The 18,494-nt window shown below is 42.5% G+C and overlaps 1 protein-coding gene across 4 annotated transcripts in view; it reads left to right on the top strand.

Moving 5' to 3' along the window:
• Window positions 1–410: 410 nt before the first annotated feature.
• MTUS2 (microtubule associated scaffold protein 2) overlaps window positions 411–18,494 on the top strand; it is a 325,349-nt gene continuing 307,265 nt past the window's right edge. For all 4 annotated transcript variants that reach the window (XR_010387294.1, XM_064504964.1, XM_064504963.1 and 1 more), the window contains exons 1-2: window positions 411–568; window positions 9,350–9,423. The gene's annotated coding sequence lies outside the window, so the exon portion shown is untranslated. The remainder of the gene's footprint in view (window positions 569–9,349; window positions 9,424–18,494) is intronic.

Here is an 18,494-nt window from a genome sequence, read left to right as displayed (position 1 = left end):
CAGCCTTTCCTCATAGGAGAGATGCTCCAGTCCCTTCATCATCTTAGCGGCCCTGCTCTGCACTCGCTCCAGCAGCTCCACGTTCCCGTGTGCTCGCGTGCTTCGCCTCGAACGCCATCAGCACACGCAGCCGAGCAGGCGTTCAGGGATCCATCTGCTCGTACGCACAGTGGCAGCGTGCAAAACCTTTTTCCCTGCCAGGTGCCCCCCTCGCCTCTCCCCCGCCGCCGTTTCACTGATTGTCGCAGTGTTGCCGTTTTCCTAAATTTCTACGCACTTCACAAAAGTAGGGAAACACACGTTTGGAAAGCAGAGTTTTCCCCGGCCGCCGCAGCGCTCCCGCGGCGACGCCCGCGGCCGGGGGCACGGGCGGCCGGAGCGGGGCGCTTCCCGGGCGGTGCGGCAGGGGGCGCTGCGGCTCGCCCCGCGGCGGCAGGAGGTGGGCGCGGACGGCGGCAGGCGCTGCGCGGCGGCTGCGCCCCGCGCCGCTATATAACACCCGCCCGCAGCCCCGCGCCGCCGCCGCTCCCGCCCGGGCAGCGGGGAGGAAGCACCGGCGCGGAGCCAGGTGAGCGCCGTGCACCGCGGACCCCCCGTCGCCCTGCAGCCGCAGCGCCCCGCCCCGCCCCGCTCCGCTCCGCTCCCCCGGCGTCGGGGGTGCCCCCGGCGCCCAGCTGAGCGGCTGCAGCGCCTGGCGCTCTTCCTCCTTCTCGCCCTGCGCCGACGGGGCGCCTCGCCGCGCGGTGCCCGCCTCGGGGGTTGCTCTCCGCTCGGGAAAGCCCTGCCGTGACCCGGGGCGCTGCTGCGGCTCAGCCCCGGCCGGCGCTGGGGGAAGCTGCGCGGCTGCGGGAGGCGCGCGCGGGGTGCGCGGTGCTGCCTCCTCCCGGGAGCCGCAGCGCCGGGGCGCAGCACCGCGCCGGGAACTGGCCGAAAGCGCTTCGAAATGCGGCGGCTGCGGCCCCGCACTGGGAACTGCCCGTACGGGAGACAGGGAAGGTCTGTCGGCTGCTGGTCGCTGCTACCTGTGGTGAAGGCGTGCGTCGGGGTGGCACAATAATAGAGGGAATCCTACTTATGAAAATGTGATTATATATATTATCAAATCTGTTCAGCCAAAAGTTTTGAGAAGACTAATAAATGGGATGGCTGAAGTGGGCACTGCTCTTTGTGTAGCATCTGGGTAGAGACCTGAATTCACCTGTTCTGTGTTAACGGTGTGATGCTGCTGTGAGGTGCTGGGTCCTGGAGAGGGCAGGGGACCGCTGGCTGGGGCTGAGCACTTCCCTCTTGGTGGAAGTGGAGAGCTTGAGGCAAGTATTCAGTTTACACCAGAGTGCTAGAACTGCAATTAAACTGTGCCCCTTTTGTGGAGTTAAACAGCACCTCATTGTTATTTCTTAAGAATGATGAAAGATAACAAAGGAGCTACTGTAAGTGATGAACTGGCATATAACTTCAGTAGGAAGGGAAAAAACAAACCCATGGAAGAGAAGGCAGTGGGCCCAGGTGTCCCTACTCAGATAAAACACCCCTGTTTGAAGAGCTGTTTATGTAAACTTGTAGTTTCCAGCACTCTTTAGGTGAGTCTCAGAGCCTTTTATACCTCCCTGCCTCTTGATCTCTCTTCCTGTCTTTGCCTCTGTTTCTTCCTCACTCCCTCCCTCCCTGGCTCCTGTCACTGCTGCTGGAGGCCGCAGTGGTGCGGGGAGGGCTGGTGCTCTGTGCCTTCCCCCTCCGGGTCAGTGTGTGCTCCCAAGGGGTGCCTGGGTTGGACAGCCAGTGATCCCGGATCACTGCAGACATGAAAAGGGCAAGCCAGCAAGACTCTTGCCATTATTACTGCATTAAGAACTTTGAAGAACAAAAAAATAATAAATTTCTCAGCAAGCCAAGCATTAGAAATATTTACTGATATTAAGGTAGCAGTAGCAAAATAATTAAATGTCAAGTGTTGGCATACAGGTTATTAGTTTGCAACGGATGACTGCATTAGGGATCCACTTGGCAGCAGCTGAGCTGGGTATAACATGATGCATAAATGCCTTGTTTTGATTTGTAATATCATACAGAAATTGTTTTTATGTTCTTTTCACTTTATGTAGTGTTTATGGGTTTTATTTTATTTCCCACCCCTAACTTGAAGCAGGGATCTGGGCTTTTCTGTATCTCTTCCTACATAAGCTCTTTACCAGACTGTCCTTTTCCGTTGCAATTAAATGTACCTGACTACTTGTCCATCTCTGCAGCCTGTAAGGAATGCAGTACAGTCTGTGGTGCAGGAGAGTGGTAGCACTGAGCTATGTGCATGAAGATGGGGCTTAATTTCTCACCCTTTTTTGTCATGGCCCTACAGAATCAAGCCCTATTTGAACTACTGTGAGAAAGCTAATCCTTTAAGTGATCCTTTGAGTGATCTGTTCTCAGAGTTTGGAAGTCCCTACCTGAGACTAGGAGGGTGAGAAAGGGTTTGCAAGGCTTGAGCCCATGTGGTTTGTTTGAAGTAGTTTTTGACATGCTATCATTTATTTTCTGTGTATTCATCTCTTCAGGGATAGAAGTAGAGATTTGGCTACTGATCTAAACTTATTTCAAATGCTCAGAATGACAGATTTAGGTTTGGGTCAGATACAAAGCTAATCTGCCTTTACAACAAGGCTTCTAATATGGTAAAGTCTTTTTGTAGGATGTTATCTACTGTCTTAGTGACTGTAATGCACATGAAGGTAGCTTAAGCCTCTTGACCTAAATATATTGGGAGTGTATACTTGTATACAAAATACGTCTGTGGTATGGTACATGATACCTCATATTTAGCAAGATAGTGGGGAGAGGAGAACTAGCAGCACTTCTGCTACATTTCATCTACCACAGAAGTGCAGTTCTCCAGGCTCTGTGAAGCTCAACAGTACATCAGAGCTGTGCAGAAAATCCAGGACTTGGTGAGAACTAGTCTTCCCACACTCTAAAAGTTAGAAAAACAAAAAAACCTCTTAGCTTCTATAGTACATTTCTAAGTAAATGGAGGGTGCATATCAGAAATCAGCATAGGACAGAACTGCAGGCTGTAATAAAATGTTGACTCTAACACCAAATGGTAGATGAAGTGAAGAAAAGCACAATACAACAGACTGAAAAAACTAATTTAAGCAGCTCATACAGTGGTTGGTTTTACATTTGATGGAACATTGTGAAGGAGAAAAGATCCAGGTATGATAATGGACATCCCAGTAAAGATATTTGCTTGAAAACTCAGCAACAGTACGTGGGGGGGGGGGGGGGGGGAACATGGGACATGACACCCTGAGTTGGATGCTGAGATTTGCTAAAAACAGCACTGAGGCGTACTTGATTTAGCAAATGCTTTCTCAGCTTATAATAAAATGCAGTACTTCTGTTATTTGTAATTAAGCTGGCTTTGTTTAAATGTTATTATTACTGAACATGCTTGCAGTCAGTTTTTCAAGGAAGTTGTAAGTAGTTGAAATGGAAAGTAGCAAAGAACAGCAAAGCATAGGTGCATGGTGGTTTGTTTTGTAGCTGAGCTTGTAATTGCAAACTTAAACCCATTGAAACAGTCTTTCTTCAAGAAAGTAATTCTGATGGATTTTTGTACGACTTATTCAGGTACTAGCCTAATATAAATAACATCCTAATGAGACTAGGAATACTGTCACCTCTTTCTTGCTGAGCAGGCATTTGATGCTTTGCCTTCCAAAAACCTTGGTTGTCTTGTTCCTTGCCATTATGTGGGTATCATCTTTGGGATTCTCCATGAGGAAACAGGAAGTGGATAGGTCAAACACTTCACTCAAGGTTACCAAAAAAGATCTGCAGAGTACAGCCAGATGCTGCACTGTCTGCTATGATTGGATTCATGAGAGAGACAGTGTGAGTAAGGGCTTGTAGAGTGAGAAGCAATGGGGAAAATGATTATTGGTACAAACTGCCCTGACTTCACAATGGAGTGATTTATACCAACTAAACACCGTCCTGTGTTACTGACTTATTAGGATATAAAATCAAGAGAATATTTTGCAGCTGTTCTGCATATATGTAAAACATTCATAACATCTGAAAAACAGGCCTCTAGTGTAAGAAAGGGATGTCTGAAAGATTTGATTTAAATAACCATGTTAGCATATTTTAAAAGTGTTTTTTGTTTGTTTTTTAGTGTCTATAAAACCAGCAGTTAAGCAAACAACACAGTTCCTGAGATAGTGGCTTGTCAGTGTAGGGACTCGTTTCTGGTCAATGAAAAGTTCTTGCTGCCCCTGTGGTGTAATGCTGTTTAAAGGCATAAGTTTAAAGCTTAGGAAGTGGTCTTAGTAGTGTGCTAGCTGGAAGATAAGGAGATCTAAGCTCTGCAATTGTGGTAAAGTCAGTTTAAGACTCTGTGCCTTAGTTTCCTCCCCAGAAACAGGGAGTAGTAGCCTGACCCATTCTTGCAGGGCTCTTAGGGACTGTGGATGGAGGAAAAACATTTTATTCCAGCTGAGACATCCACCTCAAACCTCTGCAGAAATGAGCTAATCCTCACAAGCCTCTGGTGGAGCAGCAGCTCCCAGGCTTTTCCTGTTTGTGACATCACTTACAGATCAGTGATTTTATGCGGTCCTCAAAATTAGCAAAAATATAAGTTGAACATATTCTTTGGATTCTCCTCCCAACCTGGGATCATGACCCTTAATTTAGGTGATGATGGTGTGCTGCTCCTTGCATGAGCCTCAGGGCTATTCCACCATGTTATTTCATATGCCAAGAGACAGACTTTGAAATAGCTATTGCATGGGATGCAGAGCTAGAAGCAAAACTTGTTCTTTTTCTTTGCACAGCTGTGAGTTTCACTTCATGGGCATAATCACCAAACACTTGGAGGATGGCTTTCTTTTGAAATCATGGTTAAAAAGAAAACAAGCATCCAAAACACATGCTGGGCTGATTAGTTTCTCTGTTAAATTTTACTTTTTGAATTTTAACTATTTGACTTATCCTAAATTAGTTGGTTTCCATTTTTATTACCCTGATGGGGTGCTCTAAGCTATGGCAAAATACTAAGGCTGTCAAAGAGCCAGTCTGGCAGGCAAGGATAGCTCTAAGAACAGGGATGCTCCAGTAGCTCACTCCCTCCAGTACATACCCCATGCAAAGCCTGGCAGAGATATGTGGAACAAACCCTTTAAGCCACCAGAGAAAAATTATTATACAGACTGCCCTGGATTGAAAAAAAATCTTGTTTATACTGCCAGAACAATTCAAAAGGACTGAATCAGTCCTGAGTGGTTTATTTCTGCACTACAGGGTATAGTAGTGTTATTGAACAGAAATTTAGATTGTGGTGGGGAAAATAAAGCTTCATATTAAGCACTTCCAAGTTCATAATTGCTTCATAGCAGAAGTCTAGGAAGGCTCACGAGGGCTTGTGCACAGGGAAAGCTGACAGGATGCTGGGTGCAGATAAGAAATTTCAAACTAGATTGCGCTCGAGTGCACTCAGCAGAGCAGTGTTCTTGAAACGAATGTGTTTGTTCTGAGGTACCAGACCCGTTGGGACTTGAGAGTCTTCCCTTGCTCCTCTGAAAGGCTGCTTAGCTGTCATTCTGCATGCAGTATGGTAGAGTGGTGTATTAAAGAGCAACAGTAAAACAATTTCTAGAAAAACATCTATCTGAGCATTAGTGAATTCAGATTGCTGCTTGCAGAAGTATTACTGAAATCATGAGCCAGTGCTCAGAAGAAGGTTACTGTATCATGGTCACAACCCAAATACGTTGTTTGGGAATTAATGCTACAGAGATCAAGACTAATACTCAATGTAGGGCCCAAAATAGGACAGTTCCTTCCACAAGGTGAAAGATTGAGAGCCCAGGACAAGAGATAATAGATCCAACATCTAGAAGAAAATGGGGCTTTTCCCTCCTTCTGATCATAAAAATCTAAGAATACAATGTGTATTCTAAAAGAATGGGAAAGTACTGGGTTTTTTACCTAGTTTACCTAGGTACCAGTTGTAAGCTGGATGGAAAAAAGTAAGTTTTTAAAACAAACCAGACTAGGCAAAATGCTAGTCTTACTTTGGCAGCAGGCTGAATGAAATTACTGACTAGGGCATCTTGAAATGTCTGCAGCTACCCGTTCTAGATATTGATGGGGTCATGCTCCATGTCCATGAGCTGGCTGGGCTACAACCAGGTCAGAAACAATGGATTTTGTTGTTAATATGCATATTTTCTAAAATGACAATATATGTATCATGTAAAAATGTGTGCATGGCTAACAACTATTTTACTGTAATAATTTGATTTAAGAAGACAGGGAGCTCTAGAAACTCTTCCAGATGAGTCTGCGTCTTTCATTGACGAAAGCCCTAGTGTTGCGAGGGCTCACAGTCACAATCTAATCCAAACACCAACACTTAGGTCCAGGTTCCCCAGCCTTCACTCACGTGAGTAATCCTTTAATGTCAACAGAGCCAGCTGAAGAAATGAAAGCCTTGAAACTCAGTTTGGAAGATGCAAGCTTTGCACTCCACCTGGGATCTGGTAGGAAGGTGGATGCAGGTTGCTGTATTTCACCTTTCTGGCTTTTGAGACCTGGGACTAAGTGAGAGCTGAGTCTCCCACTATAAGCTACAGCAGCTTTAATGTTAAACTGATTAGAGTAGAAACATAACACTGAGTCTGATAAACCCTGAACAGTCATTGTAGCTGCTCAGCAGTTTTTAAATCAAATCACTGAAGAGCTGCTCTGTTTGATTGTTCCCATTATATAATAGCGATGTCTCCGGGATTTTAGAGAAGCCACGAGCAACATGCCTGTTACATAACGAATCTGTGTTGCTCTAATCTGTGCTTCGCTGCCTACGACCCTTGGCAGCCAGGAATAGCCTGTGGGTGGAAATGAGCTGCCCGTACTCTCTGGTGGGGCTGCCGGGTCACTGGAGCAGAGATCCTTTGCTCTCAGGGTTTCCTGCCAGGCACACTTGCTGATTTGGTAGGCTTTTTTCTGCCAGTAGAGAGCAAAGAGGGTCTGAAGCAGAAATCCTGTCCTTAAAAAGTTGTCTTACTCCTTATGGGCAGAGCTTGATCTTCCGCACTTCCTTTTGGTTTCTGAAACATCAGCCTGTACTCCAATTTTCAGCTTGAAAATGAGATCATCTCACGATTTTGGCATTGCATCTACATTTGCTCTGGTGTTTGTTTAATCAAGGATCTGACCTGACTTTCAGGCCATTTTTTAAAGGCTGCTGAAGCAGGCTCTCCCAAGTCTTTTTTTCTGTCCTGTGGGACAGTGCTGCAGCCTGATGTCTTTATTTGGCTTGCTGGGGTAGGTATTCTGGGGGAAGAGCTGCAGCCAGGCACCATCCTGAATTGAGGAGCCTCATATGTCCCTGTGGCTTCAACAGGGCACCAAGGTGCCTCTCCTGCCCTGTGGCTTCATGTGCTGAGCATGAAGGAGGTGAAGCAGTTGTATCCAGCATGTGGGACCATGGAGCAGGAGGTTGCTGGGAGAAGTTAGCTTCACATGCATCAGTGACACTTGGTGTCTATGCAGTGGGTTTGACTCTTCACTCTGTAGCCTGTTGTGTTGATTGGTTATATTGATTAAATGGGTAAAACAGTGTGGAATAGCATCGAAATGCCTGCCCACGGGGTGCATGTACCTCCCCACATCCAGCCTTCAGTTCAGCTCCTGCCCTACCCTCTCCATAGGCGAGCACTTCTCTGCTCTGATAGCATCGGCTGCCTCCAGTGTAATTAGAAGCATTTGAAGAATGATGCAATAAAAAAAAGCAATGTTGTGGGATTGTTTGGGGAAAGGATTGAGGTAACTGTGCACAAAGAGACCTAACTAATTAAAACTGCAGGGAAATGGAGATGGTGGCTAATGAGGCTGAACATACAACTTAATTTAACTGAATTATTTGAAAGGAGGTAACCTGCCTTGCTGGGGATTGGAGGGTGGTGCTGGTGGGGGAAACAACTAGAACATATGCAGAATTTTTTATTAAAACATAAGTTTTGCTGAAACTAGTGAAAGTTGTGCTGCCAGTTTCTTTGGATTTTAGATTTTATCACGCATCTGTGAAACTTACCACAAATGGTGACCATGAGTTGAATGCAAGTAAAACACATTTAGAAGACTGCTATTTGATTAAATCTGTTACCTAAAATCCTATTTATATCTTCATCTTCTAATACCTTCTAACAGTTTTCTGTGCCTCTCTCCATAGGAGATCTTTACTGCAAGGGAAAATATTACGGTCATATGGGTTTCTCCCACCTCTTTTCCCCTCAGCTGTCCTTCTGCCTTTTCCCTTCCCTTTCTGTAACTCTTCCTTCTCCTTTATCAGACTGTCTATCCTGTTGTCTCCCAACTGCTCTGCTTGCTCTACAGTTGCATCCCACTTCTTACTCTCCCTTGCACTCATACTGCTTCCCTAACTCTTCATCCTAATTTCTCAATCCCTCAAGCCTCTTTCCTCTCATAATACAAATAAACATCACTGACATAGCTGTTGATTTCTTTGCATGGTGTTTTTAATACTGTATCATCTCATGATGTGGTCACAGCCCTGCTCTGGAAGATCCTCTGCTCTAGTTTCATCTTTGGTTCTCTGTAGCTTGTCTTTAGCCTCTTGTACCACTGGTAAAGGCAGGAGATTTGATGAGAACAGGTGAGAACTGGCTTTATTTTCTGCCTTGGCCTGCCTCCTTTTGACACTATAACTCATTCTCCTCTTCATAATGTTTATTCCCAGTGATTGCATTCTCTTGGCTTCTAAGGGAAGCTCCTTTAGTGTGCTTTCTGGAGGATCTTCCTTATCCTTTTCTCTTTTTCCCACAGAATTTTCCCTCGGTGACCTCACCATGGACAAATCGAGCTAACATCTCCTTAAATAGCAATACATCACCCTCCTCCCCTCAAAATATAGTATAGGCAGAAGGTCTCAAACAGCACTGGCTACCTTAATATCTGTAAATAAATCAAAACCTGACTAGGTTTAATCTTGCCTTCCCACTCAGCTTGTGTACCTAAGTTTGACTTGAACACTGACTTATTTTAGCGATACTTCAGAGGAAGAACAGAAAATGTGGAATTTTTGTTTCACAAAGCTTTGTATCCTCTTCCCCTTCAAGTTTTGCCTTGAATTGGTGCATTGCTTCATTTTGGTCACTTTGAACAAGGACCAACTCATTGGAGCTAATGACAGGAAATTGACACAGGACCATAATCAGAAGTGCAGGATGTTTAATCTTCAGCACAGTGTTTACAAAAGATTTGATGGTGTTTGCCCTTGTTAACCTACTCTGATTCTAATGAATCTTTTATTTATTTTCTTTTTTTAAAGGTTTCCACTCTGGGATTGTCTTCTAGGGGCAACTTCCACCAATGGAAGTAAAACTTGTTTTTCCAGCACTCTGGGTAAGTTTGTCTTCCATGTTATCAATGTCTGATTTTATCTGATTTGCTACCAAAGAACTCTTTTTCCAAACAGTTTTTCATTTTTATACCAGTACTATTCTATCCAACAAAAAAAATGCCCTCCAATGAATCTATCAGCAATGCAGGAAAAAGGGACTTAAAAGCAAAGAAGACTTTCATATTGGTGGGAACTTATTGAACAAATGGATCTAACTCTTTCCTACTGCTTTTTCAGTTCTGTCTGGTGGATATAGTATATTGATTTAGGTATGAATATCTAAACTAAATCTGGTTACTTTGTGTTGTGTGTAGTCTTTTCTTGGAATATAAAGAGTGGCTTTGAGATGTATCACAGCATTTGGTTATGGTCTCTAGGTCAGCAATGACCCCCTCTCCTGGGGTAGAAAGAACAGATAGCTATGCTGGCAAGCTGTGGAGCAGGATTTGCAGCCTGGCTGGGGGCATTAGCTCTGTCATTCATAGTGCCCACCAGCAACGTGCTGAAAATGGTCTCAAAGCCTCAAATGACTCAAGAAAATGGAGACAGTGCAGCAAAGCTGTGGTGGAAGGTGGGCTGTCAGGACTACTCCCCAGACCTGTGCTGGCTGCACTTAGGGTGGGCAAGGGAGGCCATGGGCTGCATCTTCCCTGTCTCCCTCCTCTCACAGCCTCCGAGGAGGCTGGCTTGATGTCCCTGGCACTGGCCTGGCCAGAGGTAACCTCAGGCTCGCAGAACAAGGGCTGAGCCTTGAGGCCCCTTCTTTCTGTGATGATCAGGGACATCATATCCTGTTGTACTTTGCCTTATATTGTGCTCAGTTTTACAGCAGGCTCTCACTTTCCCCATACATTGATAGCAGGGGGAGGCCTGAAGGGGGGCTCTGAAGGGCTTGACCAGATTCCTGTGCGTTTTGTCCTATTGTCTGAGTAACACGAAAGGAATAGTGAGAAACAGTGTATGCCTAGTGCATGCCTCTCCTCTTCTCCTGGGACTAGTTCTGATCCTGTCCCCTTAAGTGACAGAGCACCAGCCTGACTGGAGAAGATCTAGTGATGTGCAGCCCAGACTGAGCCCACCAGGGACTCTGGCAGGGCTTGGAGGCACCTGAAGCAGACACCCTGCCAGTGTAACCCTGGTTTCCAAGGCATTTGTTAGTGTGAACAGATGTCTTTGGCAGAGCTCTACCATATACTATTACAGGAGTTTGGGGAGAAATATCCCACTTCTACCCAAGTCAGAAGCTGTTTCTCTGGCAACAGTTGCACTCAGTCACAGAAGATGTGTTTGGCTTTAAAATGGGTGACTGAATTGATCTGTTACTGTCTTCTGGGTGGCAAATATCTCCTAGTTATAATCCTGCAGCAGTCAAGTGGCTGAATGCTGATGGAGGGAAATCCGGTATTTATGGGTGATGTGTTGTGCTCCAGCACTCCATTGCCGGATATGAAGGAAGGCAGGCCTAGCATAACGCACACTTTTGTTTGTCTGAGGGGAAGCATGTGCAGGCACTGCGCTGAGTCATGCGAAGGATGTGCTAAAGTGCCCACCACTGGTTTTTATGGGTTTTCCATATACAAATGTCTCTTCTGGTTTAAAAGCAGTTATAACTGTCTGTCCTCTCATTAGTGAGGCTGTAACTCTTAACTCAGACAGTGAAATTAAGGCTGTATGACTTTGGGCAGAAGAGTTGCTGTTTAGGCTTGCAAAAAGACATTAGAACACAAAAATAATGATGCTGTATACAGCTGTCCCACTGCTGTGAACTGGACAGTGTCCAAGGTGGGACCTGGGACTGGGAATTTTCTTTCTACAGAGCTGAAAGATAGCACAAATAACTTGATATGTGAGAAATACAGAAGAATCCTGTTGAGGGTTCTTAATTTTTTTTTATACGCATATACATGTATGTATATATGCACCTGTGAATTTCCCAGTTTGGTTCAGGATGCTCTAGTGCTTGGACCACAATTATGAAACCATATAAATATCCAGAAAATAGAACTGTACAGTTAACTCTGTTTCAGTATTCTTCAATCATGTTTAAATTGGATAAGACTGGGAAAAAGCAGAGGAAGTAATTTCTCAGTCCTCTCCAAAGTATGATGTTAAAGTTTTTTCCTTCCATTAAGTATGTTTATCAATTAATAGATATTGAATAACTGTTTCACTAACGTGTCCTCTGCCATTTTGTGAACTAATGTGTCAATGATATTTGAAGTAAGGCCTGTGAAAAGTGCAGTTTGAAGCTTTTGATTCCTTATGGATAGGATGACTAGAAATCAAAGGCCATCAGCTGACAAAGCCTTGGGAGTCCTTGAAATGAATCTGCCATATGTAATGTGATTAAGAATATTCAGCTTTTGAGAAGGGGGGGAAAAAAAAACTTGGGCTAAACCAGTCAGCTTCTACAGTAGAAAATTGTGCCAGGAATAGATGTCAAATAGAGTAAGAAATGTAGGCAAGTATCTCAGAATGTGAGTGGCTGCTGCAAACCTGGGAGAGTTGATGTTTCCTGGCCTATTTCAGTTATCTGCAAGAACTGGATATCCTGTTTCAAACAGGCGGAACCAAATGTGTTTGGAAGAGGTTGTGACTTTCATTTTTATTGTACAGATCCTAGAGAAAAGTATGGAAAGATGAAGTCCCTCTTTCATGTATAAACAGAAGTATAGCCATGTTCAAGATACATTTGTGCAAAGTTAGAGTGCACTACTGTCACAGCTGTACCTGACTGAAGGCATTCTGATACATCACTGAAAAATACTGTTCTGATGGCATTGTTTTCAAAGTGTTTCCTAAGGAATAGGTCAAAGTGGTCTACATGGAAAGATCCAGATCAAATGTTCAATACTATTCTATATTCTTATGAAAATAGCTAGTAAAATGGTTCAGAGAAATAAATTGTTGCTGATCTTTCATCTAAAAGCAGAAATTCAAGGAAGCAGCTTGACAATGTTTAAAGTTGCCCAGTTATTTAACACTGGATTATGGTTGAAATCCCATGGAAATACTCAGGACGTATCATACTGTATCAGATGGATTAAGCATGATTCAATTATTGCATTAAATTCCAGAGGGATTAATAATGTCTGGGTCATTGTTTCCTAGACTTATAACTTTAAAGGCCAGAGGGGACCACATGAATTCCTAGCGCCTGTTCAATGCAGGTCGAAACAGCACAGGGTATATCAGCATGAGTCCCTTAATTTCTGCTTAGCATATTTTCCTGAAAGACACCAATGTATCAATATAAAGATTATCAGTAATAGAGGATCTATTATGTCACAGGTAAATTGTCCGAGTAATTAATGACCCTTGTCTCAAGGCAGTCTGTAGCTCTCCATCTTCAGCTTCCAAACACTACCTGCATTTTTTCCCCCTGTTGGGCTGACAAAGCATCTGTTATCTGAGATGCTGATTCTCTATTTAGTCACTTATAAAAATCATTTACTATGAGCTATGTTGATGAAATATGGCAAGTCTTTTAAATCAGGATGTCGTGTATAGTATGACTTTAATTTGATGTATAATGTAAAATTAGGAATAGAAGTGTGTCATGTCAGTTAACTTACCATTATCAAATGGTGGTGTAACTGCATACAAATGATCAGATTTACATGACCAGGCCTATTTTCCATAACACTGTTGATTGGCATTAATTATGCTGCTGTCTTTCAGTGCCTTATTGATTGCATCCCATGGTAACCTTTCCCTGATGTTGCTTACTACTGATATCAATCTAACTATCCTATCGTTGCCTAGGTCATCACACGTACGCTTTTAATATTGCTTCAACATTAACTTTTTGTAGTCATCAGGAGCTTCTCTAGTGTTCATATCTTTGTTAAAAAGCTAGTCTTTGTGAATGGGGACAGATTACTGATACATCTGCTTTCTACTCTTGAGTGCAGGGTTTTTAACTGAGGGTTTATTTGAAGTTTTCCCCTGTCAGTTTTGGTATAGAAGTTATTTTGTTATCACTCAAAGATGTGAATATAGCATCTTGCATCTCTCTGAATACAGAATAGAAATAGTTGTCAAATCCATTGTCATTTTTCATATTGTTTGATAATTTTTACCTGCCAGGTCTAATTGTGTGAATGCCAAGACATGACTTCAATGTTCTTGCTATATTTAGGAAGGTGCTGCTATTGCCATAAGCCTCCATGGCTTTTTTTCAATGATTCTTTGCTTTTTTCCCCATCGGTTGCTTGCATTTCTGCAATGTTAATTTGTATTCATTGCTACCAGTGTCTTCGTTTTTCTCCATCTGTTATATACTGTGGGTTTGTTTTACAGGTTTCTCTGCTGCTGCTGTCACTGTCCTTCTTAGCCAGGATTTTTTAACCAGAGAAAGCATCTTTTCATGACTGTAGCATAGTGATTTTCTTTTGGCATGTAATAAAGCATTCTTAAGCAGATTTTTTAATATATTTTTGTATGTGACTATTTCCTCCTGCTCAATTTTGCTTACGATTGCTTTCATCTTTGAGAAGTTGTTTTTCTAAAATATTCCAACAAGTAAATGAAGTGTTAGTTAAGACTATATTCTGTTTGCCCATTGCAGAAGTAATTGGAGCGTTACCTTTTGCCCGTAGTCAGTGATAATATTTTAGTTAAATGGCTCATCTGTTTCCAGTAGAATGAGGTCTAATATAGAATTAGCTAGAGCTGACTTCACTACTCTTGTGCTTAAAAAAAAAAAACATTGACCAAAACTTTTAGAATTCCCAGAAGTGTCTTAATGGTAAAGTGATTCTTCCAGAACAGTCTTCTGTCTGAATAAAATTAAGTCTGACGATATTTTTCTTAACTTCTGAGGATATATGTCAGAATGCCTCAGTCTTCTTTCCTCACTTCATGGTTTTCTACCTGACTTCAGCCGCTGTTTCATCTTGTGACTTGCCACTATTCCAGATTCTTCTTTTCTTTTTCTATGTGCTGGTGTCAATGGCATTAATTCTTGCTCATCCTGTTTCCCCTAAATAAGTACAGTGATTTTTAGTATTGATTTTTACCACATGGGTTTTTATCATGATTACCTTCTCGGCCTTTAATAGAACTAAATTTCTTTTTCTTTCTTTTTTTTTTTTTTTTAAAAAGCAATTCTAACTTCTATTGAAATTGTGAGCCCAGTCAATAGTTATAAGCTAGGGTTCAGTGAAACAAATCATTTGTGTTTTTTATTAAGGAAGCTATTCAAATATCAGCAATACTGGTGAAAACATTGTTTTCTATTGTTTGCTCTGTAGCACTCAGACTATGTAAGTTTTGACAGCAATTTATGCTGACATGGAGAGGCTGTTGCTTGTCAGTCGCACCTCTGCAGTTTGCAGATGCCAATCCAAATGGCCTTTTGCAAGTGTGAAGTTGCTGCCAAGCTGATGTGTAATGGTCAGGGAGAGCAGAAAAGGTGAACTTCATGAGATGGCCTTCATGCTGTGTTTGGCCTTGGGGCTGACCGTACAGCAGCTAAGGCAAAAAGATAACTGAGGTAAAAAGTTAATATATTTTCTGTCTTGTCATGCCTTGTAATAGAGACTTATTAGAAGTATAGTCTTATCAAATAGTTGTTACTCAGATAACTAACTAAAAGAAAAAAGTACAAAACCCAGCTTCTCACACTACTTGAAATAAGTGACTTAATATGTGGTGTTGATCTTGCCAGGACTGTGGGTTAACACACATCTAGCCTTGGTTGAAGGAGCTTTATAGGCAGAAGATGGTTTGAATGAGTTGGCCATATCCCAGTGTTTAAGAAAAACCCACCTAGCCCAGTATTACGCAGTGTTCAGCACTGAGGTGTTTGAGTGAGTATCCTGAGCAGAGAATTTGCAGAATGGTTTGTTGAACGTATTTGGGCAGATTGCAGAAGAAATGACATTTCCTATGTATAACCACACCATTATTGTACCACTTCTACAGTGCAACATCCCAGCTACAATTCAGTCCACAGAACAGGAATCGGCTTGTAAGTGCTTTGGGACAAGAACACTTTGTTCTCCAGGTTGTGTGTGGCTTAGTTTTGAGGGATCTACTCCATAGCACTATTTCAGTACAAAAGATAAGTCAAATAAAACAAAGGATATGGACTGGGGCTAAGAGCAAATGATCAGTCTGCAACGACAAAGAGCTTTGTAAACTTCTGGTTAGCCTGCTTAAGTAAAGTTACTTGCAAAGAATCTTCTGATATGTTAATTATGTTATTCATACTGTTTTTTCTGAATCTCAAAACAAAGCGTGACCTTGACTTCAAAGTAAAAGTGCATGAAAGCATTCTGTGCTTATTTTTTCATAATTAATCATGTATAAGCCAATTTTATGGCAAAACAGATAAATGAGATGTCAGGGAGTATTTGTTTGTAAATACATTGCTTCAAGATGTTAGCATAACTTGTATCTTAGCTTAAATGCAGCCTTTCCTTCAGTTCTGTAGGATGACAGCACAGCATGAAATATATGCTCCAGTTATGGTATGTATACTGCAATTATGATATATCCATTTTCTTTGGTTATTGTAGTGTGTGCACTAAAATGCAGAAGTATCTTCCTTTTCCCTCCTTTCCCTATGGGCTTAGGGAAGTATTATTCCTCCCCAAATCTCTGTCATACTGATGTGCTTCAGATTGCACAGTTTTGTAAACATCAGTAGTTCCAGGGCTACAGTGAAGCAAATATCAAAAGGGTAGTTCAAAGGCTGCTGCTCAAACCGAGAAATGCTGCAGCAACCTTTTCTCTGAGCGCCAGGGATGTCCTGAGCCTCCCCCAGAGGTTTCAGTTAATGCATTTCCAGAGATGATTTGGAAGGTGGGGTTTGGGGTCTTGTCTTCTCTTCTGAAGAGAAAACAAACTTGCACTCTTCTGTTTGCGTTTTGGGGTATCGGGATGCTCTGGGGAGAGCTTGGGCAGGTATGCTCCAGTTGCCGCCAGCTTGTGTGGGTTGACATACCAAGGGGGTTTGGTGTCACACCTAGGGAGGCCTTTGCTCACAGAAGCCTCTACCAGAGGATGCAGAAATCCACTCCAAAACCATGTGGGTAGAACCATTTGACTAACAAAAAATGTCCATGAGTGGTACATGTGTGTAATTCTGAACAATGCAGTTAAGGCTGGCAGCTGATGTTCAGTATTATAAGTGCCTCTTTTAATAAGATTTCCTGAATTCTAGTGTAAAGTGTTACAAGACAATATTAAAATATATTATTTAATAGCTCACCTCAGTTGTCTTTTTCCCCCTAACAAGTCCTGACGTTTAGTATCCATTACATAGTACTATAATATGTTTCAGCATTAGGCTGCTTTTGGTGCATAAGCTAGTATGATTTGTTTGAGTCTTTCAGGCCTTCCTGCTAAGCTGCCAAGTGGTAGGGGATATAGCTTGGATGAGAGAAAACAATTTAGACTTTCTCAGTGAACCAGTTTTGAAGAGACATTTTTCCCTCAAATGCAGAGCTTCACATTGAAGCCATGTGATTAAAAGCCTATGGGGAATCAAGCATAGGGATGGTTTAAGAAAGATCAAGGGATTCAATGCAATTTTTCTGCAGACAATAATTAAAGAAACAGCATCCTCATTAGCATAATACACTAAATGATAAAAAAGAATTGGACAGATGCCTAATCTTCAAATGCTTCTTAATTTACAAGTACACATTTTGAAAAGAAAGCAGTTGAGGTCTGTTCTTTCTAGCTGCCTGTCTGAATCATCCAAACCACTTCTTATATAACTTTACATTTTTGTCTTTTGTCTCTGAGACAGTAAGATACATACTCCAGGACACCACCCATATAAAGTCTGCTGCATGTACAGGCAATAGAGTATTGACTAACTTTAGTTTTTAAAAATTGGATGCCTGCTGGGCAAAACTACATTTGAGCAGAGGTTCACAATTGTGTCCATACATGATCCCAAAGGATTCCAAAAGCAGCTACCATATAAAATGAAATATTCATTTCTTCATTGAATTTTCCATCTATCTAGTAAATGGCCACTCTGAATTCCTTGTGTGGAGCCACAGGAATGTACTTGAAAGCCCCATCATGGATTTTTTTTGAGAATAACTTAATTCTTGTTAAGGGGAAAAAATGGCTTTCTGATTTTTAATAACTTTTTTGAATCAAACATAGCAAGGAAAAACAGATGGCAGCATCCACATTGAGGCCTCCACAACTTAGCCATATTCTGTGCTTGTCAGATATAAGGTAGTGATGTAGTTTTTTCAGTTTAACTTGAAATAGCTTAGTTCTGTTCTTTCACCATTGTATTTATAGGGGGTTTTGAAGTGAACCAAAATCTCATGCAGTCTTGGAACGGTTGTCACCTGCAACTAAGAAGGTGCATCAGGTCTCAAGACTTTAGGCTCTGTACCACTGAATTGGAGAGAGCCAGGGTATGTGATGTGGGGGGGACTGATTTGTGCTGCTCAGTGTGCCCTGCTCTAGCCCAGGCATTGCCTCAGCGCTTGGTTTTTGGTCTCTTCTGGGACCCATATATAGTGCCCTGTATGCAGTTATGACTTTGTGCATTTTTACATCCAAAGTTTGTGAAATATGGTGAAATACGGTGAGCGCCAGAGTACCTTTTGTAGTGTGAAACTGAGTGTGTGTTAGCTACTTGAGGGTCAGCAGGAAGGCATGTTGGAGTGCTAAAACTTGCCAGGCTGGTGGTGGGAAAAATGTGGTGTGTGAAGTAAAAGCTTGATTCAGTCTTGTCCATGCTGCTACTGAGAGTGGTTCCAGTGCGAATGGTTCCCCAAACCACACTGGGGATTTGCCTGACTGTTTAAGTAAGGCTTATGATACCTTAATTAAATGACAATCCTCTCTTTGTCTAGTAGTGCTGGAGTGTGCCTCTCTGAAAGGCTGGAGTGGGAATTATACTTTTAATATGGTTAAGTTTATAAAAAATGTTTTTTTAGGAGTGAGAGTGATTTCTCAGCGGGAACTGACTTTTGAATTATTCCACTTAGAGCCCCAAAGCAAGGTGGAAGCTGACTGCAAATGAATACTGGATTTTCCAGCTGGAAGTAACGCTCATTCTCTCAAATCCTAAAGCTGCTTTTCAGCTAGA

The sequence above is a fragment of the Dromaius novaehollandiae genome, chromosome 1 (genome assembly GCF_036370855.1).
Source record: "Dromaius novaehollandiae isolate bDroNov1 chromosome 1, bDroNov1.hap1, whole genome shotgun sequence".
In the NCBI taxonomy this organism is placed as follows: domain Eukaryota; kingdom Metazoa; phylum Chordata; class Aves; order Casuariiformes; family Dromaiidae; genus Dromaius; species Dromaius novaehollandiae.
This window is presented reverse-complemented; position numbering and strand designations above follow the sequence as displayed.